We start from the raw sequence: 26,694 nt of genomic DNA, 5'->3' as shown, positions 1-26,694 counted from the left end.
CTCATGCAATCCTTGCGACTGAATAGCTTTTTTTCTATGCTGAGATCACCATTGAGGTATTTGTAAATTGCTATCATGTCCCCTCTTAGGCGTCTCTTCTCCAGGGAGAATAAATTAAGCAATTGTAGATGCTCTTCATAATTAAGGTCCTCCAATCCCCTAATTAGTTTAGTTGCCCTTCTCTGGACTCTCTCCAGCTCCAACGCATCCCTCCTGAGGACTGGCGACCAGAACTGGACAGAATACTCCAGATGCGGTCGGACCAGAGTTTTATAAAGTGGAAGGATTATAGTCTTATCTCTGGAATACATCCCTTTCTTTATGCATGCTAATATTCAGCTTTGGCAGCTGCCGCTTGACATTGCATGCTATTGCTTAGTCCATCCTCTACCAGGACTCCCAGATCTTTCTCCATTTCTGATTCCCCCAAAGGTTCCCCCTCTAACGTGTATTGTGCTTTTATGTTTTTAGTCCCCAAGTGCAAAACCTTACACTTCTCCACATTAAACCTCATTTGCCATGTCATTGCCCACTCTGTTATTTTGTCCAGGTCATTCTGTAGGATATCTGCTTCATGCTGTGCAGTTATTGCCCTGCCCAATTTTGTGTCATCTGCAAAAACTGATATCGAACTACTGATCCCGTCCTCAATGCTGTTTATGAATAAATTGAACAAGGTTGGTCCCAGGACTGAGCCTTAGGGGAGCCCACTTACCACCCCAGACCAGTCTGAGTATGCGCTATTTATTACCACCCTTTGGACACGCCCTTTTAGCCAGTTCCATATTCAAGAGCAAACCCTGCTGTCGATACCTGCAGACCTTTTTTTTATAAATTAAGCATTTGTGGGGAACTGTATCAAACGCCTTAGCGAAATCCAAGTACACCACATCCACTGGTCTCCCCATATCTAGCTCACAGCTCACCTCCTCGTAGAATGTTAAGAGATTGGTTTGACAAGAACGCCCATTTGTAAACCCGTGCTGATTACTACTGATGATGCTGTTGTCTTTAGCAAACTCTACGATATAGTCCCTTATCATCCCCTCCAGAAGTTTACATACTATCGATGTCAGACTGACAGGCCTATAATTTCACGGGACATGCCTCTGCCCTTTTTTGAATATCGGTATCGCGTTAGCTTTCCTCCAATCCCCTGGTACATCTCCTGTCCTAATACTGTCAGCAAAGATCAGGAACAATGGTCTAGATATAATTTTACTAAGTTCTTTGAGTACTCTCGGATGTATGCCATTCGGGCCTGGTGATTTATTTGTGTTAATTTTATCCAGCCTTTCCCTGATTTCACCCTCTGTTAGCCATAGCGGCAAGTCCTGTGTATTACTACTAACCATATAGTCGTGGTCGGTGTACCCCTCCTTTTCCTGTGTAAAAGCTGTCGAGAAAAAAGGCGTTCAGCACGGTTGCTTTTTCAGTGTCCTCTGTAACCATCCTCTCATCATCGTTAATTATGTGTGCAATATGCTCTGCCCTAGATTTTTTGTTTATATATTTAAAGAATTTCTTTGGGTTCTTTTTACTATACTCCGCTATTTGTGTCTCAAAGTTGATTTTGGCCATTTTGATTTCGTATTTACTTTTCTTATTTGCCTCCTTGTATTGCTGGAAAGCCGATACTGTGCCCTCTGATTTATATTTCTTGAAGGCCAATTTTTTTCCCCTAATAAGTTTTTTAAAGCTACGGTTTAGCCAGCCAGGTTTGGCTTTGTCTCTTCTAAATTTATTTCCCATAGGAATGCACTGCAAGATGCATTTGCTTAATATGTTCCTAAAGCATTCCCATTTTTCCTCTGTGGTCAGAGATCCCAGGGTCTGGTCCCAGTTTACCATTTCCATCAATGAGTACAATTTTGGAAAGTTTGCCCTTCTGAAGTTAAGGGTTCTTATGTTCCCCACTTGCCTTGTTATATTGTTATTTATACTAAATGTGATCATCCTGTGATCGCTAGAGCCCAGGTAGTCCTGGACTCCTACCTCCGAAATTATGTCTGGGTCATTAGTGATCAATAGATCCAGCACTGCATTTTCTCTAGTAGGAGAATCCACCAACTGTGACATGTAAGGTTTCCATGAATAGACGGGCCTTCTGTGAGTGTGTAGTCCCCTCATCCCAGTCAATGTCGGGATAATTGAAGTCCCCCAATATGATGACTGATCCCAATTTTGCCACTTTACCCAACAGTGATATAAATTCCAGCTCTACCTCCTCCCTTTGGTTGGGTGGCCTAAAGTAAACCCCCACAATTACTTTTCCCTTTTCTTCTTCCCTATGGATTCTACGGATTCTAACTCCATACTCATCCCTTCCATAATATCACTCCTCTCTATCACCCTTACATTATTCTTGACATAGAGACATACCCCTCCCCCTCTTTTTCCTACCATGTCCTTCCGGTACACAGAATACCCAGGGATATTAGACAGCCAGTCATGTGAGGGGTCGAACCAAGTTTCCGTTATTCCCACAAGGTCTATGTCCTCCATGTACTAACATTTCCAACTAATTTTATTAGCTCGGCTCCTGGCATTTGCATATTCCCCTCTTAGTTTTGTGGAAGTTGATCGTGAATGGCGATTGTTTATTCCTGATTGGTCTTAGGTTTTCCCGCACAGACCCCCCAATAGATGTTATGGAACTACTGTCGCTGCTGACTCTACTACTGCCTTCTGTCCTTTGTTCCCTCCTGACTGACTCTACTTCTGAGCTCTCCCCCCTGTCTCCTAGTTTAAAAGCCCATCCAACTTGGTGGCCATCTTTCTCTCCAAAAGAGCTGTACCGTCCCCATTAAGGTGCAGCCCATCCTTACTAAAGAGCCGGTAGTTCGGCACCTACAGTCTTTTCCACATATTGCCCTCTCTTTCCTTCTAGTAAGCGAGTCCCCTACCACCAGAACCTGTCTTTCCTTTCACTTGCTCCCGCCCTCACTGGAGGAGTTCTTCCCCTGGCAGCTAGGGGCATCGCTCTGCTCCAGCAATGCTGGTCCCTGACTGGTTTCCCCAACATCACACAACAGGGCAGGGCATATTTATTCATCCTGCAGGAACTGGCTGCATACTCTTGCCACATGAGGTCGGGCATTGTGGTGCACCAGGGGGAATCCAGGACCCACTGCACCAGCATAGGGTCTGACAATGGGTCCAAGGATTTCATCCCGATACCTAATGGCAGTCAGGGTGCCATTGTCTAGCCTGTAGAGGTCTGTGCGTCCCTCCATGGATACGCCTCTTCAGACCATCACTGACCCACCACCCAACCGGTCATGCTGAACGATGTTACAGGCAGCATAATGTTCTCCATGGCTTCTCCAGACCCTTTCACGTCTGTCACATGTGCTCAGGGTGAACCTGCTCTCATCTGTGAAAAGCACAGGGTGCCAGTGGTGGAGCTGCCAATTCTGGTGTTCAATGGCAAATGCCAATCGAGCTCCACAGTGCCGGGCAGTGAGCACAGCGCCCACTAGAGGACGTCGGGCCCTCAGGCCACTCTCATGAAGTCTGTTTCTGATTGTTTGGTCAGAGACATTCACACCAGTGTCCTGCTGGAGGTCATTTTGTAGGGCTCTGGCAGGGCTCATCCTGGTCCTCCTTGCACAAAGGAGCAGATACCGGTCCTGCTGATGGGTTAAGGACCTTCTACGGCCCTGTCCAGCTGAAACTGATTAACAACCCCCTCTGCTACTTCACTGAGCAGATGAATATCCCAGGAGTTTCCCTGATTTGATGCTATACTCTGATTATAGAAACATAGAATGTGTCGGCAGATAAGAACCATTTGGCCCATCTAGTTTGCCCAATATATCTGAATCCTATGAATAGTCCCTGGCCCTATCTTATATGAAGGATAGCCTTATGCCTATCCCATGCATGCTTAAACTCCTTCACTGTATTTGCAGCTACCACTTCTGCAGGAAGGTTATTCCATGCATCCACTACTCTCTCAGTAAAGTAATACTTCCTCATATTACTTTTAAACCTTTGCCCCTCTAATTTAAAACTGTGTCCTCTTGTGGTAGTTTTTCTTCTTTTAAATATGCTCTCCTCCTTTACCGAGTTGATTCCCTTTATGTATTTAAAAGTTTCTATCATATCCCCTCTGTCTCTTCTTTCTTCCACGCTATACATGTTAAGGTCCTTTAACCTTTCCTGGTAAGTTTTTTCCTGCAATCCATGTACTAGTTTAGTAGCTCTTCTCTGAACTCTCTCTAGAGTATCTATATCCTTCTGGAGATATGGCCTCCAGTACTGCGCACAATACTCCCAAGTGAGGTCTCACCAGTGTTCTGTACAGCGGCATAAGCACTTCTCTCTTTCTACTGCTTATACCTCTCCCTATACATCCAAGCATTCTGCTGGCATTTCGTGCTGCTCTATTACAGCCCATATTATAAAGTGTTGAGCAGTGTATATGAGTGTGGAAAACTCTTGGTAATTTTTCTTGTCTTCTGACAGACGGACTCTGTGGTGGGAATAGAAGGACATCGGAGGAAGATGTGACTACAGAAGATAATGACATGGCATCTTCTCCAGAAGTAAATCCCGTTCCTCATAATATACATGACAGAGATCACCATTGGAGGAGATCATTGGAATCTCCTGATACTTCACATAGTCCTCTAATATCTGACAGTGCCGACGGGTGCGGGAAACCATCTCATCTCGGGGAATCTTCTTTATACCATACAGGGATTCATACAGGAGAGAATTCATTCTCCTGTTCAGAGTGTGGGAAATGTTTTAATCGTAAAGGAAGCTTTCTTAGCCATCAGAGAATGCACACAGATGGGCTTCCCTATTCATGTTCAGAGTGCGGGAAATGTTTTAGTAAAAAAGGAAGCCTTCTTACCCATCAGAGAATACACACAGGTGAGCGTCCCTATTCATGTTCAGAGTGCGGGAAATGTTTTAATTATAAAATGGGATCTGGGGGAGGGGGGAATGTGACAGTAATAGGCAGTGACAGGTACTCTTTATGGAGGGATCGGAGGGAGGGGAGGAATGTGACAGTAATAGGCAGTGACAGGTACTCTTTACGAAGGGATAGGGGGTTTAAAAGACCCCAACCCCCTCCCCCGCTTTCACTCTATTCAATATGCCGAAATATGCATTTCTGAATAGTGACAGATGTTTGAATTCGCCGCCATCGTGACGTTGAATAACCCGGACGTGACGTTGTGCTGCCGCTTCCGGGTTACTACTTCGGAGACCCGAATGGAGCTGTGAAACCACCTCAGTCCACTCGGGGTTGGTTTACACCCGCATTGCCCTCTGACCCGCTGTGGGGTTGGCAGGCAGCTGGGAGCCCTTATGTTAACCCTGTAAAGCCCAAGCCAATACGCAGCAACTGTATGCATCAGGGCTGTTGCGGCACAACCCCATTCAGTTGAATACCATTGCCCAATGTGACCGGGGGGGGGGGTGAGGTTTGCAGCAGCTACAAATTGCAGTGCCATGTGTACAGCCCCATCCGGCTGCCATTTAAGGTTAAGTGGGTGGTAAAATCATGACTCTACTGTCTACCTTTACCGATCACTCCCCACATGTGGCAACAGGCAGGAAATCATGACAATACATGGGGCAACAAGTGGGCAATCATCAGAGTACATGGGGCAAGAGATGGACAATCATGGCAATACATGTGCTTGATTTATTGAAGTAGCCGGATTTTTATTGGTCCAACCAATGTATGATTATTAATACATTTGACACATTTGTTAATTCTATTATAAAAGATTTAAGCTTTATTTTATTCATATCATTACTGTGTGGTAATCGCTTATTCTGATCTTGTACAATAAAAACTCTTCGTACAATATTCTGTGCCGAGTCTTCTTTTTTACCAATGATTTGATGATCGGTGATTGGAATGTGATTGGTTCATAGAGCGTCATCCATTGGGGTTTTATTAGTGAGATGGAGAGTGGAGAAGGCACCACATTGACAGCCATTGGAGGCCCTTTCTAAAGCCCTAAACTTTTTGGTAACCTGTCTATGACATTAGTCTTCCAAACTCTATCTCACTGAGCTAAGGCCAGAAGAGTTCCAGGAGTTCTTCTCTGTCCACAGTTCCCAAACCAAAAGGAGACATCCACCACATCTTCAATCTTAAGGCCCTAAATGTCCTCAGCTGGGCCCAGGAGTTCCGCATGCAATCCACCAGGTCATAGCCTCTTTATCAGGGAGACTTTCTGCTTTGACCACCCCCATACATGTACTGCGGTAGGGCGGCTGTTCTGCACAGAATCACATCTGCTTTTCTGGGTCTGGGGCGGGCATACGCTCTGCCGCCGCCTAGCTCCCGCTGGACACAGCAGGAGCCAATCAGCGTGTCTGGTGGACACGGTGTCCGTTGGCACCTGGCAATCATTCCCTAGAGAGCCGGAACAGTTGTCTGCCAGTGTAAACAAGGCAGATCGCTGTCCTGTTAGTAGGGAAGATGGAGATCCTGTGTTTCTACTAATAGAGAAAGGAGATACTGGCACACAAAGATTATATATAGTCCAGCCAGCAATAAATATCTAAAAATACCAATGATCAGGGTAGAGGGTAATCCAGAAAAAGTCACTGGTCTTTGGTTATGGGGGTACAATAAAGGAATGCACAGGACCACATATGGCTGCTGTCCATGTGACTGGCTGTGTATAGATCAAGAGGAAAGCCTTGCTTCTCTTCTGGTCTTGTACCTCCTATCCTTCCGTTGACGGCATTTCCACTGTGCCTTCCATGCTGGTTAGCGTGGCTTCTTGGGGCTCCTCCAGTCTCCCAAACCAGCCATCTCTCTGCCCAGCAGCCGGAACAGATGACAGCGGTCCTGCAGGATGGTTCTAGGAGGATCCAGAGACTCTGACACCAGGTGAGCACTTGTATATTTTACCTCTTGTGAGTGTTTTAATCTTTTGCTATTAAAACCCTTTAACCAGGATAACACACTTAGCTGGCGCTTCCTGTAGGGTTGCCATCCGTCCAGGATTCACCTGGACAGTTCGGGTTTTGAATTATGTGTCCGGGTTTCAGGCCACCTGAAACCCAGACATCATATTCAGAATGGACTGTGGCTCCTCAAGTACCACAACCCCTGAGTGCATAGATGTGCACACCGGCCTCACCCCCATACACAGACAGGAGAGAAGGGCTTGATCTATTCCTCCTCTCACCCCTACCTCTCTGTCTGCCCACCCACACTCCAATCCCTGGAATTCTGTGCCTCAGGAAAGGGATGTGTGTGGGCTGGAAGTTTGAAGCTCAGCAACTGGCAGATACATTGTGGATGAAAGGCTTCGATGCCTGAGCCTCCACCCTCGGGTGAGTGAGCTCACTATCCAATGTCTATGACTGAAGTCTCCACCCTCTCTCCCTTCCCTTTCTCGTGCCTCCAAGTGAGTGAGTACAATAAGGTAAGGTTTAAGGGGTGCCCTGCAGATTCTGATGTAAGGGGGGCTTTGGGAACCCTAATTAAAGGGGGAATTCTGGGAACTCTGAGGTAAGTGGGAGGTCCACAGCATTCCCCCTAAACCACTTGCCGCCCGCACACCCACCGTCAAATGACGGCGGAGCGGTGCGGCTCTCGTTCACATGACGGCTTACCAGAACAGCCTCTCTCGTGCGCAAGTGGGGGCACGCAGTGCGGCGATTGTGGCCGCACCGTGCTGCTTGGACAGGGCGCGACCCTGATCTTGGAAAAGAGCCAATGACTTGGCTATTTACCCATGTGATCGACTGCGTCCAATCACAGCCGGTCACATGTTGTTGTGCGTTTTGGTATAAAATTTGACTATTTTTAATTTATTACTAAAAGGCGATGTCTGAACTATCAATAGAATTATGACGCAGTGCCTCCAGCCGATTACGGCAAATAATTTAATATCTCAGAAAAAACCCAATTAATTTTGTTCAGACACTCATAGTATACCACGCAATTTTCCCGAGTTCTTTTTTTTATCAGTTAATTTCTTTTTAAAAGCATATACCAATCTTAGTGAAACAATCTACAGTAGGGAATATATATATATATATAAGAATATTTATTCGCAAGACATATTTTCACCATAAATGATCATACTTGGGTGACACAAAGAGATAACCTTACATAAGATACAAACTTAAAACGATAAATGCAATGTGATATTTAGCTAAACGATGAAAGTAAAATAAAGCAAGATTATGTTTTTCCCAGGTGTAGTATGAACCATAAATTAATATTCTATATAATCAGACCACAATAGTCTGCGAATCACATGGCCGAAAGTCATTCCACTGCAGATGAAGTGAGAATAAGCCATGCAAAACGGAAGACGTAAAATCGCAAATAATGCGCTTAATCTGATATTAAAAATGTTATAAAAACAAAAATCATCTCTTTAGAGAAAAATCTACATATGGTTTATACGGCTTGGCGATGGCCTTGTAGCCCATTCCAGCCTTGTGTAGGTCTACAATCTTTTCCCTGACATCTTTGGACAGCCCTTTGGTCTTGGCCACGGTGGAGAAATTGGAATATGATTGATTGCTTCTGTGGACAGGTGTCTTTTTTATACAGGTAACATTCTGAGATTAGAATTTTCCCTCACTGTACATGCTATGCGTTAGAATTATGAAAGATCTACAAAAATGATAGTTTGTCAGGAATTTATATGTGTACTTTATGTCCCTAGAACACTTGATGGTGCTCCTTGCATGTTGGGCCTCTCTATGTTGCCATGCTGTGTAAAAGTCTCACACATGTGGTGTGACAGTATTCACCGTCACTGGAATTTAAAGACAGATAAGTAATGGTTTGGATTGCTTCATATTTGTCAGCAATATCTCCATATAAAAATATTAAGATTTATTCCCATTTGCCATGAAATCTGTAATTCCTAAATGCTGTGTATATTACATATCTTTCAATGTCAGAAAGGTTTTCCTTTTGTTTGTGTATTGGGAGGGAATGTGGATTGCCCTGTCTCATTGTTAAGTGCTAATGACCTACCATTGTTCTGTCTGTCTGCCTTAAGAGAAACGTATTATGGGATGTATAAAGATATGTGGATTGGGTGCTAAGGGGGAGGGGGGATTGTCCCACATTGTATATTTTGTACACTGTATGAGAGTGTAAAACTCTGTTCCTATTGGATGGTGAATATCACGTCCAGTCTTCAACAAGGTCCATCTGGGTGGTAACCTTGTGGGTGAAAACTGTATATAAGTCTTGTTCAGTAAAGCTGTTCTAGAGTTACTTCACCCTCAATCTAGAGTCCTGTCTCTCATTGGGGGAATCGGCTACAAGGGATTGCTATATCCTCCATACTCCCTTGGATAATCCCTAAGCTCTTGTAAGAGCTTGTATAAGAGCTTGTCTGCTGCACTCTCTGGGGAAAGGAGGTTCACCCACAGGAACCTGGAGCCTTGTCGTAGGTCCAGGGTGGGTAGGAGATTGCGAGACCCTAACCAAACTGCGGCGGTTCGTGGGGTCTGACGTGGTTACAGTGTCTGGTGGAGTGCTTGGTGCCCTTGGAAAGCACTAGGAGCCTCTGTCAACGCAGGTACCCAGTCAGGGGTGCCCTGTTCCGTTACATGTGGTATCACCATACAGGAGGAGTAGCAGAATGTATTTCGGGGTATAAATGTTGCTATGTACATGCTATATGTTGGAAATATCTTATAAATGAACAACTTTGTGTTAAAAAAAAAAAGCGTTTTCATTTTCTTTCCACGATTTCCAAAAACGTATGGAAAAAAATTACATGTTCAAAAGACTCAATATGCCTAATAGAATATACATTGGGGTGTTTGCTTTCCATAATTGGGTCATTTTGTCGGCTTTTCCATTGGCCTGGTGCTCCATGGCCTTCAAAACTGTGATAGGTTGTCAGGAAAGTAGTTGTGTAATTTATGCTCCTAGAATGCCTGAAATTACTCCTTGGATGTTGGGCCTCTGTATGTAGCCAGGCTGTGTAAAAGTTTCACACATGTGGTATGGCCATACTAGAAGAGGAGGAGTAGAAGAATGTGTTTTGGGGTGTAGTTGCAAGTATGCCTATGCCGTGTGTGAGAAATAACCTGTTAATATAACAATTTTGTGGGGGGAAAAAAATCTTTATATTGCAAAGAATGGTGGGAAAAAAAATGTCAACTTAAAAAAAACTCACCATGCCTCTTACTAAATACCTTGGAATGTCTACTTTACAAAAAGGGGTCATTTGGGGGGTATTTATACTGTCCTGGCTTATTAATGTCTCAAGTAATGAAATTCGGCCGTCAGTACATCAGGTGTGATCAATTTTCAATGATTGGCACCATAGCTTGTAGACTCTTGTAGACTCTATAACTTTCACAAAGACCAAATAATATTCACTGATCTGATTTACAATATACAATACACAACGTGTTACATTATTATAACAATGTATTGTAGAAAAGATCACACCATAGAAAATGGGGGAAAGGAGAAAATAAACCCGGATATGAAGGTGACATTTGTGTACGAGGAACACCTTAACAATTACCACCATTTTATTCTCCAGGGCCTCTGCTTTCAGAAAATATATGTTTGGGGGTTTTATCTAATCTTCAGGCCCAAAATCTGCATTTTACCATGTGTGCAAAAATAATGCAAACACAGCTCTGGCAGTGAAAGGGTTAATGTGCGCTAGATGGGATCACTCTGCTGTGATCACAATCCAAACATTAGAGCTCCCCCTAGCTGCAGCCTGGTAATAACATTGCAAGGAGGTCTATTCATTTATCTGCTACATACTTCCCATCTTTATATAAATGTTATTAAGCTATCTGCTGTGCTGGTCAAATGTTTGCAATTGATTTAAATTGGAAAATGCTAAATCCGTCCACTAGATGGTGTTAATTTACATTATACTTAGTGCAATCATTTGGACAAACGTAGTATCTTCTTTTATAAATCAATGGTTGGTTTAATAAATTTATGTTCTTTGATATCTACCGCACTCAGGTATCCACAAAGGAAATTAAAGGGTCTATTTATAAAAAAGCTGGAAGAATGTGACATGCATTTGCCCACCAAATATGACAAAGTCTTGCCATATGCAAGGTAATACAGTGATTTCCTATGATCAATACTGCACTATGGACACTAGATGGAGCAAAAGATCATAGGAAATTAGTGTATGAAGTAAAATATAACCAACATTTGTAAAGACTGGTTGAAAGCTTCTCACATTTGTGATAAATAAAATAATTTGAAAAATAGACCTTTAAGTGTTTGTGAAAGGTTACACCACAAAATGTACTCAGCCAATGAAAGGTAATGACTCCATTTTTATTTTTCTCCTGCTATCAATGGCCAACACGGGGCAACACTTCATCCATGTCTTTGGTGATCCCTGATCTCCTTATGAAGTGTTTCTTACATGATGAAGATCAGCCATGGAGTATATCTGAGATGTATATCAGGGTGTGCTTCTTCCCCACATGTCCACCAACATTCATATAGAAGACATTTCCCACACTCAGTGCACTAATACACCTCAAGGGTTGTGTGATGCACAGGAAGACAGGACTTCAGTGAGGAACAATTCCCTCACTCAGGACAGGAAAGTGGCTTCTCCCCCGTGTGAGATCTCTGATGTCTGTAAAGACTGGACTTCTGTGAAAACCATTTCCCACACTCAGGACAGGAATACGGCTTCTTCTCCTTGTGAGATCTCTGATGTCTGTAAAGATGGGACTTATCTGAAAAACATTTCCCGCACTCAGGACAGGAATACGGCTTCTCACCAGTGTGCAGTCTCTGATGTCTGGAAAGACTGGATGTCTGTGAAAAACATTTTCCGCACTCAGGGCAAAAATATGGCTTCTCCCCTGTGTGAGATCTCTGATGGCTAACAAGAGTTGTTTTTGTTGAAAAACATTTCCCGCACTCAGAACAGGAAAGTGGCGTCTCCCCTGTGTGAGATCTCTGATGTCTGGAAAGACTCGATATCTGTGAAAAACACTTCTCGCACTCAGGGCAGAAATATGGCTTCTCCCCTGTGTGAGATCTCCGATGGCTAACAAGGTTTGTTTTTGTTACAAAACATTTCCCACACTCAGGACAGCAATACGGCTTCTCCCCCGTGTGAGATCTCTGATGTGTGTAAAGCCCAAACTTGTATGAAAAACATTTTCCGCACTCAGGACAGGAATACGGCTTCTCGCCTGTATGCAATCTCTGATGTGTGGAAAGAGTAGACTTCTGTGAAAAACATTTCCTGCACTCAGGACAGAAATATGGCTTCTCCCCGTGTGAGATCTCTGATGTCTGTAAAGATAGGACTTCCGTGAAAAACACTTCCCACACTCAGGACAGGGAAACAGCTTCTCTCCCGTGTGAGATCTCTGAGGTGTGTAAAGATCAGACTTCTGATAAAAACATTTCCCACACTCAGGACAGGAGTGTGGCTTCTCACCCGTGTGAGATCTCTGATGTCTGTAAAGATCAAACTTCTGTGAAAAACATTTCCCACACTCAGGACAGCAATACGGCTTCTCTCCTGTGTGAGATCTCTGATGTCTGTGATAGAAGGACTTCTGTGAAAAACATTTCCCACACTCAGGACAGCAATACGGCTTCTCCCCTGTGTGGGCTCTTTCATGTCTATTAAGATAGGATTTAAAACGGAAACACTTCCCGCACTCAGTACAGGAAAACCTCTTATGTGTTGGAAGGACGGCACCGTCCCTCACACTCTGAGGTTCCTCAGGATAAGAGGAATACGATGGTCCGGCACCGTATCTCACAGTCTGAGGTTCTTCAGGATAAGAGGAATACGATGGTCGGGCACCGTTCCTCACAGTCTGAGGTTCCTCAGGATATGAGGAATACGATGGTCCGGCACCGTGCCTCACAGTCTGAGGTTCCTCAGGATAAGAGGAATACGATGGTCCGGCACCGTCCCTCACAGTCTGAGGTTCCTCAGGATAAGAGGAATACGATGGTCCGGCACCGTCCCTCACAGTCTGAGGTTCCTCGGGATAAGAGGAATACGATGGTCCATCTACACTGTGTGGTGCCGGATGGACATTTGAGGTAGCCGGGTTTTCTCCTGGACTATACTGTGTGATGTTCTCATCTTCTACTTTACGGTCTGGAGACAAAGTGAGACAATCCTCTGAAGTTTTCCTCATCTCCTGTCCATCTACTACAATAGAAATAAAAAGATTATTACTAGACATGAGCAGATTGGTTCCCCTAAACCAGGACTCCGCCCACATCAGGCAGCTTTGTCTCTGAGCAGGGGCGGACTGGTCGGTCGGGCACTTTGGCCGTGGTCCGAGGGCCCGGAGTCAGTAGGGGGCCCCATGAGAGGCTGCATGTGTGTCACAGAGAGCAGGGGACTGCCGGTGAGAGGAGCTGAGGAGGCAGTGGCTGGGCCCAGGGATGCCGATGCAGGGGGTCCGGCCAGCTGGCAGCTTCAAGTTTTTTAATACATTAATAAAGTTTTTTTAATTTATTTCCAGCTGGAACCTTCAGCCCTGGCCCCTTGCATTGCCGCTCACTATAGTCATTTATAAAACACAGAAGCCCGGCTTTTGTGTTATATAAGAGACAGCGATCCCAGCAGCACACTCAAAACCCTCCCTGCTCTCTCTGCATATTCAAAAGAGGGGGGGGGCGGGGCACACAGCTCAATCCTCGAGTCCGCAGCATCAGAAGAAGCCGGCACCGGCAGCCTGACCTCCTGTAAGTTACAGTCCATTCTTTTCTGTGTGGCAGAGGAGAGCTGTGTCCTAGACAGGGAAGGGAGGTATTTACTGGAAAAGGAGGAGAGAGGCACTGGACAGGGAGGGGAGAAGAGATCTGTACTGGGGGAAATTTACGGGAATAGCTCTGTTAGAGGAGGGTATGACCTGTAAGATATGCACATGTGCGCTCTGTACATAACACAGTCCTCCACCCTGCACTCTGTACAAAGCACAATCCTCCACCCTGCACTCTGTACATAGCACACTCCTGAACCCTGCACTCTGTACATAGCACACTCCTGAACCCTGCACTCTGTACATAGCACACTCCTGAACCCTGCACTCTGCACATAGCACACTCCTCTACCCTGCACTCTGCACATAGCACACTCCTCTACCCTGCACTCTGTACATAGCACAATCCTCCACCCTGCACTCTGTACATAGCACATTCCTCCACCCTGCACTCTGTACATAGCACAATCCTCTACCCTGCACTCTGTACATAGCACAATCCTCTACCCTGCACTGTGTACGTAGCACAATCCTCTACCCTGCACTGTGTACGTAGCACAATCCTCTACCCTGCACTCTGTACATAGCACACTCCTGAACCCTGCACTCTGTACATAGCACACTCCTGAACCCTGAACCATGCACTCTGTACATAGAACACTCCTCTACCCTGCACTCTGTACATAGCACAATCCTCTACCCTGCACTCTGTACATAGCACAATCCTCTACCCTGCACTCTGTACATAGCACAATCCTCTACCCTGCACTCTGTACATAGCACAATCCTCTACCCTGCACTCTGTACATAGCACAATCCTGAACCCTGCACTCTGTACATAGCACAATCCTCTACCCTGCACTCTGTACATAGCACAATCCTCCACCCTGCACTCTGTACCCTGCAGTCTGTACATAGCACAATCCTCCACCCTGCACTCTGTACATAGCACAATCCTCCACCCTGCACTCTGTACATAGCACACTCCTCTACCCTGCACTCTGTACATAGCACAATCTTCTAACCTGCACTCTGTACATAGCACAATCCTCCACCCTGCACTCTGTACATAGCACAATCCTCCACCCTGCACTCTGCACATAGCACACTCCTCTACCCTGCACTCTGCACATAGCACAATCCTCCACCCTGCACTCTGTACATAGCACAATCCTCCACCCTGCACTCTGCACATAGCACACTCCTCTACCCTGCACTCTGCACATAGCACAATCCTCCACCCTGCACTCTGTACATAGCACAATCCTCCACCCTGCACTCTGCACATAGCACACTCCTCTACCCTGCACTCTGCACATAGCACACTCCTCTACCCTGCACTCTGTACATAGGACAATTCTCCACCCTGCACTCTGTACATAGCACAATCCTCCACCCTGCACTCTGTACATAGCACAATCCTCCACCCTGCACTCTGTACATAGCACAATCCTCTACCCTGCACTCTGTACATAGCACAATCCTCTACCCTGCACTCTGTACATAGCACAATCCTCCACCCTGCACTCTGTACATAGCACAATCCTCTACCCTGCACTCTGTACATAGCACAATCCTCTACCCTGCACTCTGTACATAGCACAATCCTCTACCCTGCACTCTGTACATAGCACAATCCTGAATCCTGCACTCTGTACATAGCACAATCCTCTACCCTGCACTCTGTACATAGCACAATCCTGAATCCTGCACTCTGTACATAGCACAATCCTCTACCCTGCACTCTGTACATAGCACAATCCTGAGCACAATCCTTAACCCTGCACTCTGTACGTAGCACAATCCTAAACCCTGCACTCTGTAAGTAGCACAATCCTAAACCCTGCATTCTGTACATAGCACAATCCTGAACCCTGCATTCTGTACGTAGCACAATCCTGAACCCTGCATTCTGTACATAGCACAATCCTGAATCCTCCTCTCAGTACCTAGCACAATCCTGAACACTGCATTCTGTACAAGGCACAATCCTGAACCCTGCACTCTGTACGTAGCACAATCCTCAACCCTGCATTCTGTGCGTAGCACAATCCTCAACCCTGCACTCTTAGGTAGCACAATCCTAAACCCTGCACTCTGTATGTAGCACAATCCTGAATCCTGAACCCTGCACTCTGTACGTAGCACAATCCTCCACCCTGCACTCTGTACATAGCACAATCCTACACCCTTCACTCTGTACATAGCACAATCCTCCACCCTTCATTCTGTATGTAGTGCACTCCTGAACCTAAACTCTGAATGTAACCTACTCCTGGGCTCTGCACGAGTGTACCCCTTTACCCTGCACTCTGTGCGTAGCACAATTCTGAACCCTGTATTGCGTATGCAGTGGAATCCTGAAAAAGTTCTGTAGCTGTAGGCCTCATTTACACTTGTATTTGTACCTGCCTCCCCCTTCTACTGCACGCACTTGAAGACAAAGCTGCATTTTGTTTTGAGGCAGGGAGAGGGGTGGGACCAGGAGTGGGGTTAAGGGGGGGGGGGGCGTCATGTAGGTTGTATAGGGTCCCATGATTTTTAACAATGGCCCTGGCAGCACCCGATCTGATGCTGGAAGTAGCTCACCTGTGCAGTAGTAGCGAAGCGGGTCGGGGTCCCAGGCTATGATCTTTCCTTAATACATGCAGCTGGTGATTGAGCTGGAAGGAAGGTGAGAGGAGTCCCTGACTGTGTGACATGACTGGACATTGACTCTTTTACCAGGCTGATATAGTGATCAGAGGACCCTGCTGATGGGTACGTTATAGGCATCTGAAAGTTGTAGAACATTTTGCTGGTATAATTTTGAGGGGAGGTGGGTCTCCTGGTGTAATATGGGGGGGGGGTACGGGAGTCCCCCCTTCCTCAACCCCCATGCCCCCCTCTCACTCTCTCTGTCTCCCCTTCCCTCTCTCAACCCCCCTGTCTGTCTCACCCACCTCTCTCACCCCCCCTGTCTCTCATACCTCTTCTGCCTCTCCCCTCTCTCTCAGCCTCCTCTGTCTCCCACACCTCCTCTGTATCCCCCTCTCTCTCACCCCCCACCTCTCCCTCTCACCCTACTCGCTGTCTCCCTCACCCCCCTCTCCCAACACCTCCTCTGTATCCCCCTCTCTCTCACCCTCCCCCTGCCTCTCACCTCTCCCTCTTACCTACTCTGTATCTCATCCTCCCCCCTCTCTCCCTCACCCCATCTCTCTCTCATCCTCCCCTCTGTCTCTCACCCCGCCCCCCACTTCCCCATCTGTCTCTCACTCCTCTCCATCTCTCACCTCCCTCTCTAACCCCCCCCCTTCTCTCCCTACTCTTAGGGCTCAAATTATGATCTCACACACAGGTCTACTGCTTTCATAAAACAGATAAATAAAAGAGAGAGAACAGAGCAGCGCCACCTGAGTGTAGTATTAAAACAATCCTTTATTGGCATAAAAGGTAATGCACTCACATGAGTGATAGGAAAGCAGGCTTTACTGCAAGTCATCCGATCCACTGCAGGGGAGGCAGGAGAGGTGTAGACAGCCCTGGGTCCTGGCTGTGTCAGTGGCTTCTGGCACTTCCGGGTGTTCCCTTCCGGCGTCACAGCTTCTCCCTCATCACATCCGTCTCACTTGTGTGCATAGACACCGTACAAATTAAACCCCCCCCCTCTTTACCCTCTACTATACAGCAGCCCCCTAATCCCCATGAGGGAACTTCCATCAGGACACCCAATTCAAGTATAGTATATCTTCTCCAGTTGCAGCATATTCATATATGTGACCAATCTTAGCTGAACTGCCCATAAAACTTCTAACAAGTGCACATAGGGTTAATAAGCCTAGGATGTTCAGCCCTTATCTCTCACAGCTGTACACTAGCTCCTCTCTGCTCCAAGCCACTCCCCCATCTCCTTGACAACTGATGACACTGGCTCCAACTCTAGCCATATAAGAGGGAGCTTCCTTTGGTCTGTAGACAATGCCTGACGAAGGGGCATGCATGCCTCGAACGCTAGCACAACCCCGCTGCCACCGGATGTGATGAGGGAGAAGCTGTGACGCCGACAGGACACCAGGAAGTGCCAGAAGCCACTGACACAGCCAGGACCCAGGGCTGTCTACACCTCTCCTGCCTCCCCTTCAGTGGATCGGATGACTTGCTGTAAAGCCCGCTTTCCTATCACTCCATTACCTTTTATGCCAATAAAGGATTGTTTTAATACTACACTCAGGTGGCGCTGCTCTGTTCTCTCTCTTTTATTTATCTACCATGCACAGAGTCTCCTCCTAACTCTGATAGAGCCGGCGGCCACCCAGCCATCCATCTCTACATAGACTCTACTCCGTGGACTTTGTATCTATATACACCTGAAACATTTATCATTATTGTGTTTTTTTATCAATATTTTTTGATTCTCTATATCTGCTTTTATATCTATTGTTTACATTCATTTTTATAATTTTCCCCGAACACTGTGGGTTTAATAGCGCTGGTCCAGCATCTGTCATATATTTCTGATTTCATAAAACACCTCTGGTTGCATCACAAATATGGCTGCCACATTGCAGCCACCTCTAAACCTGGAAGTGCCCAGCGGACTCTATAGAAAGAAGCCGGGAACTTCCATGCAGGCTATGTTGTGGTAGATATTTAAATGTCACCTCTATGCATATGTAGGTGTGGCTTGAGTGTGGACATGGGGGCACGATGAACACCTATTGCCCGGGGGCCCTATGAGTTGTCAGTCTACCCCTGTCTCTGAGGATCTTACAATTCCAACCTCAAGGTAACTAGTAAATTGGTCCTCTGAATCTCCTACCAGTTCATTTCTTTATTCATGGAGCTTAGTCAGAGAGTGAGGAAACAACGAGAACTGTCCTTTATAGGAGTGACAGTGATGAGGGGATTATAGGACGAGTGTCCCCTCCCCCTCTATCACTCATTGCCATCTTCCCAACACAAGAAGTTCTGCACTTCCTTATTTAGTCCATGATTTAGTCATGAATAACAGCGGGGCTGAGCCCCACCAGAGGTCAGAGAGTGAGGATGGGGGAGAACAACCAAGATGAAGACTGGACTGATCCTGAAGACCTCCATCTTTGGGTTATTGACTCCTCCCTCAGGCTAATATCACCCAGTCCCCAGCCTAATCTGGACCAATCAGTGAGCAGTATTGGTGGAGGAATGTATTTAATGTTAATGACCCACCTGTGCTGATCTCTGTAGGAGTGTCCTCCTCTATAAATGTCCCCGTTATTCCATCCTCCTCCATAGATTGCTGATCATCCCTCACATACCTCTCTTCTTCTTCTGCTTTAACCTCAAATTCTATATCGATTGGATCTCCACTCTAAATCAAAGCGAGAGAAAATATAATGTGTAAAATATAAGATTTATTATTGTGACATCACCTAACAAATCCACATATTCTCTTCAGGAGTCTGTGTTTTAAAAGCTCTGTCACACCAACCTTGTAACAGTGAGGGATGGAGTGATCTTCCTGTGTGTAATCCCGGGAATACAGAGGACGGGGACATCTCTCTGGTGGGTACCTGGTATTAGGTGGCTCCATCATATCCTTGTGTCCTTCTGAAAACTCCTCCATCACTCCATACTCCTCATCCTCCTCTTTATACTCTTCTTTAACATCAATATTATCATCCCCGAGGTTTCCACTCTGAATATATAATAAAACATTCATTGTAACAAATATACTGTGTATAAATCAGAACTACTAATCATTGACAATCATCTACCTGATGATGGTGGGGGATGGTGTGACCTTCCTGTGTGGAATCCCGGGAATACAGAGGACGGGGACATCTCTCTGGTGGGTTCCCATTACTGGATCCATCTGTAGGAAACACACACACTGACTGAATACATTGTTTCTATGTGTTTATCAGATGATGGGGGATCTAGGTGGATCCTCCGTACTGCTCTCTCCTTTACAATAAAGTCTCCTCTTACCCGGTGATGTGAGGGGCGGCTGATTCTCCATCATGACGTCCTTGTAGAGATCCTTGTGTCCTTCTAAATACTCCCACTCCTCCATGGAGAAATAGACAGTGACATCCTGACACCTTATAGGAACCTGACACACACAATGATACAGTCACCATCCAGACACATCCCTTGTCTGTTACTGGATAATGTCCCAGAATTCCCAGCACCGCTCACCTCTCCTGTCAGCAGTTTTCATAAAAAGTAAAAATAAATGACCGTCCCAGAATCCTTTTCACCCGTAAGGTCTGTATATTTTTTTTTTAAAGCCCTACTTCAGGGACACCTCCCCCCTCCAATTCTGTAGGTTAAAGGTTTGGCATAGGGAATTCTGACATCATTACATAAAATACAGGATCAACAGTTCTGCTTTGGTTGCGAGGATGAAAAGGGTCCGCCCACATCCTAAGAGCATCAGAAAAAAGAGCCAGATGGAGGGACATTGGGAGGAGGAGCTGTGAGGTCAGTGTGATGTCATAGAATTCTCTGACTTACCCCTTAAGTCTTTCAGCTTTACTAAACCCTCACAGCCCCTCAAGCCCTATACTATCCACAGAGGCCTCAGAATTTTCCTCCCTCTGACACCAATGATGGAACATATTCTTCATGTAGGCTCGGGAATGTTTTCTTCCTTCTGACGTCACAGTAACTATGGAGGAAGAGGACGGACATGACGGGGGGGGGGGGGTTACTGGGTGTAAATAGAAAGTAAGATCTTATTACCTCCTCTGCTGCCTCTTCCAGCAACGTCTCTTCTCTACTTCCTCCCAACTCACCTCTCACCCAGAATTTTCTATTTATATCTGACATCACTTCCTGTCTGTATTCCATAGAAACTTCCTGTCTGGGTAGAAGTGAGATCACCACCTTGTGGAGCTCAGAGGAACTGCAGCCCTGAGAAACATCTGGTAGTGTGAGCACGGCCTTGTGCTGTGTGTGTGTGTACTGTATATCCTTATAGACGGGTCATCTCCACCAAAGGGGAGAGAAATATATTACTGCCTAGTCCAGCATTTCTCAGCAAGGGTTCCTCTAAAGCTATTGTGGAGCCACTTATTTGGAGGGTGATGGAGGTCTGGTGAGCGCACAATCTGAGTGTGAGCACCAAGAGAGCACAGGATTGGTGTTTGGGGAAGGAGGAGTTTTGTAGTCCACTACACATGGCTTCCTGGAGCATATACTGAGATTTGGAGGAGGAAGCTCTGGAGGTTTGGAGACATTTATTGGTGGTGATATAATTTATTAAAGTATAAAGGAGACGTTGGATGGACTTTGGGGTCACTTTATGGTTGATCACTGGATACTGATGAGGTGAAATGCGTAGATGATTTATCACATCTTTTACGTTGATGATAAGAGGGCGGGATTTATGGATTTAAGGGGAGGGCTCATTGTATTTATCCCCCATTTCCCGATGCTGGACAATGCAAGAAGCTGACACTCTATAAGAGTCTTGTCTCTGCCAGCTGGGGAAATAGCGAGTGGGAAAACGAGTTTTTGAGGATTTGAATAGTAAACTCCTTCATTGTTCCTGGTCAGCTGGGGAAATAATGACTCCCAGACCTTCCCAGCCAGAAAACTGGTTGGAGGATTGGAATAGTAATCTCCTTCATTGTTCTCAGCTGGGAGTGTCGGGGATTTCATTGACTTGTACCCAACTTCACTTCCACAACAAACTCTTCTCTAGGATCTATGAATTGGGGGATAGATTGTGTCTGTGACCCCAAAATTACTGCACTGGGTTTTTTACTGACATTTTCTGTTTCCTAATCCATTGCGCTAATATCGTGTGACATAAAACATTGGAACTACCGCCATTTTATTCTCTAATAGGGAAATGGGTGCTGATAGGCTGCAGGAGATCTGCTGAGACATAGAAAGGGAAATGGGTGCTAATAGGCTGCAGGAGATCTGATAAGAAAAAAGGAGGTGGTTGACATGAAGCAGATCTCCTGCAGCCTATTAGTATCTATTTCCTCTGCTGAGAATAAAATGGTGGTGGAATTATTTTTTCCTTTATTTCATTTTATTTAGCTTACTAAGTTGTGTGTTCATTTACTGCTCACCAGAACATTATACCCACCCACCCGAACATTATACCACCCACCCGAACATTATACCACCCACCAGAACATTATACCACCCACCAGAACATTATACCCACCCACCAGAACATTATACCACCCACCAGAACATTATACCCACCCACCAGAACATTATACCCACCCACCAGAACATTAGAACTATTCTCTAGTATTGAGTAGGTCTTCCTGTTGCTGCCATCAAGGCAAGGACTCCACCAGACAAAGCATCACATTGCCTCCGCCGGATTGTCTTCTTCCCATAATGCATCCTGGTGCCACCTCATCCCCAGGTAAGTGACACACACACACACCCAGTCGCCCACATCCCTTGCAGCCCCATACACAACAAACTGCAATGCCCATTTTTTTGCTTTAAAAAACAACTTCAGTGAAAACATGTTTACTTGCTGCCAAATATACCCCACCCACTTCCAGATGCCATTGTAAGGAGATAATCTATATTATTCACTTCACCTGTCAGTGATCATAATGTTATAGCTGATCAGTGTACAGTACATACACACTAAAATATGTGGCTACATTCATCTATAAAGTGTTAGGTGCTCAAAATAATATTCTCTACAGATCTACTGCTTCCACTTCACACCTACTTCATTCATATCATAATAGTGGCGTCTATATTAAATAAACTAAAAACCTGTGAAAATTCATGTAATCATACAATAATTTGTGCCCAATATAGTGTTCTCTGCATGTCCACTGCTTCCACCTTGTAACTACTTCAATTAATTTATTTTGCTAAATTAAATCCACAAATGAATGAAAAGTTGATAAGGTGTGAAAGTTCTCCGTGCTCCAAACTGTGCCAGCTGTAGTGTAGCCACGCCTTCTTCCACCTCTTACACACGTGATGGTGAGGGCGCCCCCTTAGTAGTGCTTCCCCACTCACCAGAGCAATATGACTCCCAGCTTTTCAGCTACCAGAGTCACAAACATCCTTCACACTCTCCTCACCTCCGATGGCAAAGGAACTGGATCCTCCTCGCTCACTCCTGCAAGTCTGCTGCACTTTCTGTCAGTCTCCCTCCTAGACTCGGCTACCTCCTCCGACCGCTGTTCCAGCAGGAGCTCCGCCTCTTCATACACACTCAGGGAGGAGAGAAAGGGGAAGGATATACAGTACATACACACACAGCACAAGGCCGTGTTCACACTACCAGACGGTTCTCAGGGCTGCAGTTCCACTGAGCTCCACAAGGTGGTGATCTCACTTCTACCCAGACAGGAAGTCTCTCTGGAATACAGATAGGAAGTTCCGGGTGAGAGGTGAGTCGGGAGGAAGTAGAGAGGAGACGTTGCTGGAAGAGGCAGCAGAGGAGGTAATAAGATCTTATTTTCTATTTACACCCAGTAACCCCCCCCGTCATGTCTGTCCTCTTCCTCCATAGTCACTGTGACGTCTTTTATCTCCAGCAGATGATGATACACACATATAGTGTGGAAACCTAGATTAACCCCTTCAGGGTTAGAACATTTCCCCACTTTTGGGGCTGGAACATTTTCTTCATTTTGAAGATAAATTCTAGTAATATGTTCCTCTAAACAAACAGCACTGATAATAAATAGACAAGACAATGACCATCCTGACTAGAGATGGGCTCGGGCGTGTTTAAGTTTGCACGTGCCCGATCCCGCCAGGAAGCCGACATTGCACTCCGCTAATCACAGACAGTGAGACATTTCCCGATCCACAGCTGCACAGATCAGTAAATGTCTCACTGCCTGTGATTAGTGGACTGCAGTGTCGGCTTCCTGGCGGGATCGGGTACGTGCAAACTCGATCACGCCCGAGCCCATCTCTAATCCTGACCATACATGGCCTACAAAGGGCAATTATTACACAACACAGGCAGCAAATGGGCAATCATTACAATATGCAGCCAACACAATGATGGAGTGCAGGGGTCAGGAGTATGGAGCATAGAGCCCCTTACATTGCTGGTCCGGAGGAAGAAAACATTCCCCAGCCTGCCATGAAGAATATGTTCCATTATTGACAGAGGGAGGAAAATACTGAGGGCTCTGAGGGAAGTATAGGAGCTGAGGGGATGTGAGGGTTTAGTAAAGCTGGAAGACTTTAGAGGCCTCTGTATGTATATAGGTATGTACCTCTGTATGTAATGTATCTGAAGGACTCTGAGAACCTTGAGGGGGTAGTCAGGCTTCAGGGCTCTGAGGGAATAGGGGGCTGGAGGGCTCAAGCGACTCTGAGGGACAGAGGGGGGTCTATGATTGTCCTCCCACCCCACCTGCACTTATTTTTCAGACCTTACAGAACTGGCAATCTTAACCATCTTAGTGTCCCACTGGTCATGTGATTTGTTCTGGAATATTATGTAAGATGAAGAAGGGAATTCCTGCATTCGTTGGTGAGCACTTGTTCTTAGAGGAGTTCTGTTTCAGCTGCAAACCAGCTCAGAAACCAAACAAACCCAACAGAGAAAAGGGAAATTCTGATCTGGCAGGCTAGGAGGGTCCAAGGTCCTCCAAGATGTAACAAACCCGAAACAGTCCAGATTAAGGCCTCTTGCACACGATACTCCTGTTTGAGCATCTCGCAGCTTGAAAAAGCTCAGTACAGCTTTTTCTTTTTTTCTCTGAGCTAAAATAAAGCCCATTAATTGTAATGTGCCTGTGCACACAGGCGTGTAAACAAGCGCTGTGCATTCTTCAGTAAAAACAAAATAGAAAAATCTGCATTTTTGGTCAGTATTTTAAGCCTTCATGCCCCCAAATACACACCAATACGCTTGAATACACGCAAATACATAAAAAAAAAAAAAACGTCTGGAAAAAGTAGATGCTCAAACAGGAGTATTGTGTGCAAGAGGCCTTAATGGGCTGTATTTTAGCCAAAAAAAAATCTGTACTGAGCTTTTTCTAGCTGCAGTGTGCAAGAGGCCTAAATGTATTCTCATGGGGACAGAAGTTCTTAAATGTACAGCAACTCTCCTATTACCGCCCCCATCCCCCCCCCTCATCCATATATTATTGTGACCAATACCATCCAAATAATTCTTACCTTCATTTCCCAAAGTTATCCATCTACAAGGAGACCCGTATAGATCAAATGATGGCACCAGTGAGGATGGAGGAGGACCAAAGTCATATGACTGAGAAGATACTAAACCTCACCCTGGAGATCATCTACCTGCTGACCGGAGAGGTGAGGAGGATTCTGGGAGGTCACATGATACCATTCTTATCTCTAATAATAATACACAGACCTGACCAGAGAAGTGAGGAGGATTCTGGGATTCTTACATGATATTCCTATTGGTTCTTCAATACAGAGATTTCCTCTTCTGAAGTCAGGTGATCATATGACCATCACAGTACCTCCATGTGACTCCCTAAAACTTGAGAGACACAACATGCAGAAGATTCTAGAAGTCACCAAAAAGATGATGGAGCTGCTGACAGGAGAGGTGAGCGGTGCTGGGAATTCTGAGACATTAGAAATACGGGGCAAAAATTCGGCAAGAAATACGGGGCAACTTAGGAAACAGTGAACATAGGTCAATTAGTTTCAGTATTAATCATAGTAATCGGAAACATAAGGGCAATAAAAGAACACTCAATTTCAAAAGAGCCAATTTCCCAAAACTGCGCTCTCTGCTAGGAAATATCAAATGGGATAGAACCCTGGGAACAAAGAACACGGAGGAAAAATCAGAGTGCTTCAAGAGCATATTAAACAAAGGGATTGGCCAGTGCATTCCAAAGGGAAATAAATTTAAAAGAGCAAAACTAAACCCTGGGTGGCTAAACTCCAACATAAAAAGGCATATTAATACTAAAGAAAGGGCCTTCAAAAAATACAAGACTGAGGGGTCATTGGCAGCATTCAAGTATTACAAAGAGTGTAATAAGAAATGTAAAGACGAAATCAAGGTGGCTAAAATAGAACACGAGAGACATATAGCGGAAGAGAGTAAAAAGAACCCCAAAAAATTATTTAAGTATATAAACGGTAAGAAAGCGAGGCCAGAACACATTGGCCCCATAAAAGACAAGGGAGATTTGGCCACAGAGGACAGGGAAAAGGCAGAAATGTTAAATAATTTCTTCTCTTCAGTCTTCACAAAAGAATTGGAGGGCTACACGAACCTAGCTTGTAAGGCCAAACTAAACAACACACCTAAGGAAGTACCGCCACGGCTAACAGAAGATAGACTTAGAACTAAACTAGAGAAACTTAACCGGTTGCCGACCAACGCAGTACATATACTGTGGCGGTCAGCACCGGCCAGGCAAAGTGACGTATATATATGTCACTAGCCTGTCACTAGCTTGTGAGCCAATAGCGGGCGAGCGCGCGCCCGCTGAGGCGCACTTCCGCCCCGGCTCGTTCCTGAACAAGTCCGTGCATGTGACCGGCGGACCCGATGTCCACCGGTCACTCGCGATCGTCCGCCATGAAGGGAGAAAGGCAGGCGGCTAATGAAACAAAGCCGCCTGTCATTCTCCCCTGTGTAAAAATGGAGATTATACGGTTCTACTATGTAGGACCGTTGATCTCTGTTCTTACACCAGTAGCCATGTCCAATCACAGTTAGAAGCATGCCCCTAGGGACACATTGTCATTTTTACAGTAACAGTGCATATGTATAGCACTGATTACTGTAGTAATGTCCCTGGTACCCTCAAAAATGTCAGTCAAGGGTCCGATCTGTCCACCGCAATGTCTCAGTCCCGCAAAAAAAAAAAAAAAATCGCAGATCGCCGCCATTAAAAACAACAAAAATGACAAAAATCTTTCCCTTAGTTAGTAAACGCAATAACTTTTGCGCAAACCAATCAAAATACGCATATTGTGATTTTTTTTTTACCAAGCATATGTAGCAGAAAACAAATTGGCCAAAAATGTTAAAAAAATTAGATTTTTACATTT

General features: G+C 45.4%; 1 protein-coding gene and 1 pseudogene across 2 annotated transcripts in view; one reads left to right on the top strand and one right to left on the bottom strand.

Annotated features, from left to right (window-relative positions):
• Window positions 1-26,694, top strand: part of LOC309550260 (uncharacterized protein) — a gene marked incomplete at both ends in the record, with an annotated part of 1,652,360 nt that overhangs the window by 759,657 nt on the left and 866,009 nt on the right. The window lies entirely within an intron of this gene.
• On the bottom strand, window positions 11,552-22,221 carry LOC309549832 (annotated as a pseudogene). The gene is made up of 2 exons: window positions 22,209-22,221; window positions 11,552-12,761 (listed from the first exon to the last, which is right to left on the bottom strand). The product of its transcript is annotated as an uncharacterized misc_RNA (transcript).

The sequence above is a fragment of the Pelophylax lessonae genome (assembly GCF_965119305.1).
Source record: "Pelophylax lessonae genome assembly, chromosome: 3".
Classification (NCBI taxonomy): Eukaryota; Metazoa; Chordata; class Amphibia; order Anura; family Ranidae; genus Pelophylax; species Pelophylax lessonae.
Note: the sequence above shows the minus strand (reverse complement) of the source record. Positions and strands in the feature narration are given on the sequence as shown.